The sequence below is a fragment of the Nannospalax galili genome, unplaced genomic scaffold (assembly GCF_000622305.1).
Source record: "Nannospalax galili isolate Female #2095 unplaced genomic scaffold, S.galili_v1.0 scaffold1620, whole genome shotgun sequence".
Lineage (NCBI taxonomy): Eukaryota > Metazoa > Chordata > Mammalia > Rodentia > Spalacidae > Nannospalax > Nannospalax galili.
Genome location: NW_008345695.1, coordinates 4,306 through 6,827, shown reverse-complemented (window position 1 = coordinate 6,827; position 2,522 = coordinate 4,306). Strand labels below are relative to the sequence as shown.

Sequence of the window (2,522 nt, the reverse complement as noted above, 5' to 3'; positions counted from 1 at the left end):
TTAGACACCTAATAAGAATAGATTCATGCTGTATTTAGTTTTCTGAGAATGATTTTTTCCACTTGCCAAAACTTGCATGAATTATTTTATATTTGTTCATACTTATTCTGGACCCCCAAATCCTGATTTTAATAGCCAGACTCAATTTAATCAATCATTTATTCTTTTTTAAATATTTTATTTGTTTATTTTTTTATGTGTATACATGTATTGCCTGCATGTATGTGAGTGGACCCATGTCATGCAATGCTGCGGAGGTCAGAAGAGGGCTTCGGATTCCCCTAGAACTGGAGTTAAGAAAAGTTTGTAGTAGCCGTGTGGGTGCTGGGACTCAAACCCAGGTACTCTGCAAGAGCAGTCAGTGCTCTTAACCTCTGAGACATCTCACTAGCCCCAATCATTTATTCTTAATATAGAAATTCCTAGATGGTACATTAAAATCATGACAAAAAATAAGAACACAAGAAAGACATTACTCACAGTAACTAAGCTAATACTCTGAATGACATAATATTTTGAATGACTTTGTACATGTATTATTTAAAAAGTGAAATAAGATATATAGTAACTCTCTACTGAAGTCATAATCATGGAATGAACTTTGGTTCCTTTATAATGTGAGGGTGATAGTGACCTGCTATGAAGTTTGAAAATTAGCAGCACTAGGCCACCTGAGAGCAACATGGAGATGCAAACAAGAGGTTACCACAGCAGATCCGAGATACCCAGTAGGAAACGGAAGCAGGAACTGGCAGAAACACTTGCAAACCTGGAGAGATAGATGAATATTTTGAAGGAAGCTACCTGGAAAACAATCAGATGTATGGCAAAATCATCTGAGGCTGGGATCAGTATCTGACCAATTTAAAACAAAACAAAACAAAACAAAAAAAACAAAACAATAGCAAAAACAATCAGAGGAACCAGAAGTTTACGGAAGCCGAGCGGCTCTCACTTGCAAACCTGGAGAGATAGATGAATATTTTGAAGGAAGCTACCTGGAAAACAATCAGATGTATGGCAAAATCATCTGAGGCTGGGATCAGTATCTGACCAATTTAAAACAAAACAAAACAAAACAAAAAAAACAAAACAATAGCAAAAACAATCAGAGGAACCAGAAGTTTACGGAAGCCGAGCGGCTCTTCGGTAAATCGTCAGTTACCTCAGCAGCTGCAGTAAGTGCATCGGCAGGAGTTCAGGACCAGCTCATTGAAAGGAATGAGCCAGGAACAGGACAGAAAGCCATGATTCTCCAGACTTCCACTATCAGAAGGATACTGCCCCCAGGACCTGGAGAACCTGGACAGCTCTGTGCAGGGAGTGAAGCCCCAAAAGGCTGCCTCTTCTACCTCTTCAGGGAGTTACGGGAGCAGCCACACACACACACACACACACACACACACACACACACACACACACACACACACACACAAAGGAATAAAAACCAGCACAGGATTGATTTGAAGTTAAAAGACTGTTAGAAGACTCATTAGCAGAAGCTTCAGGCTGTGGAGCCCTGATTCCCTCTGACCTCACAGAGGCAATGCTCTCACCTAACTGTATGGCCATCCACCTCTGCCCTCCCAGACCCAGTACCTGTGACTGAGTTTAGTTTTGTTTTATGCTGAAAGTAGTCCCCAAGTTCCATTGCAGATGGAGGCTGTAAATATCTATTATTCTCTTGCTTTGTTTTATATTGTATTGTTTTTCTATTATTGTTTGTACCATCTAATTTTCTTTTGGGACATTTTGTGATGATTTTGTACAGCTGGTCATCTGTCTCAAGCTGTTGTCCTATTCGAAACTGAAACTAAAGTAGCTTTCTGGAAGAAGAAGGAAGAAGAAAGAAAGAAAGAAAGAAAGAAAGAAAGAAAGAAAGAAAGAAAGAAAGAAAGAGAAAGCAAGAAAATTAGAACTAAATGACAATAAATGTCTAATTTCAGTTTTCTTTATTTTTTATAGAATTTTTGCAAATTTCATACAATATGCTTTAACCACATTTAGACCTCTTACCCACCTGCCTTCCAACCCTCAATAACCCTTTGCCCCATTTCAAGTACTCTATTGTTAACCGTAGGAGAACGGGAACCTCCTACACACCTCCCCATTTCCAGGCTGGGCTTCTGTCTAGTTTGAGTTTATGTGAGTCTTGTCATCATTGCTATGAGTTCATATGTGCAACTTCCCAGTTGTGTAGAAAATTCTGTCTTCCTCATGGTTATCCACCACTTTGGGTTCTTAAAATCTTTCCACTGACTTTTCCACAATGATCCCTGAACCTTGTCAGGTTTGTCATTACTATGTCAATATTATAATTACCTGAACAAATAAAAACTTGGCACTTAAATTTATTTTTTGAGTCATCAGGAACTCCAAGGACACTTGCTCCCCTAGGTATCTTTAGGAACAGTCTATCTCCTGGAAATGTGCTGATGGAATTGTCTCTGGGACACTGTTTCTGGAACTATCTCTTGAAGTCCAGCTCCATCCAGAATTTTATTCAAAATGGCTTCAATTGG

General features: G+C 39.1%; 1 pseudogene; it reads left to right on the top strand.

The window, feature by feature from the left end:
- Window positions 1-682: 682 nt before the first annotated feature.
- On the top strand, window positions 683-1,484 carry LOC103741089 (annotated as a pseudogene).
- The last annotated feature ends 1,038 nt before the right edge of the window (window positions 1,485-2,522 follow it).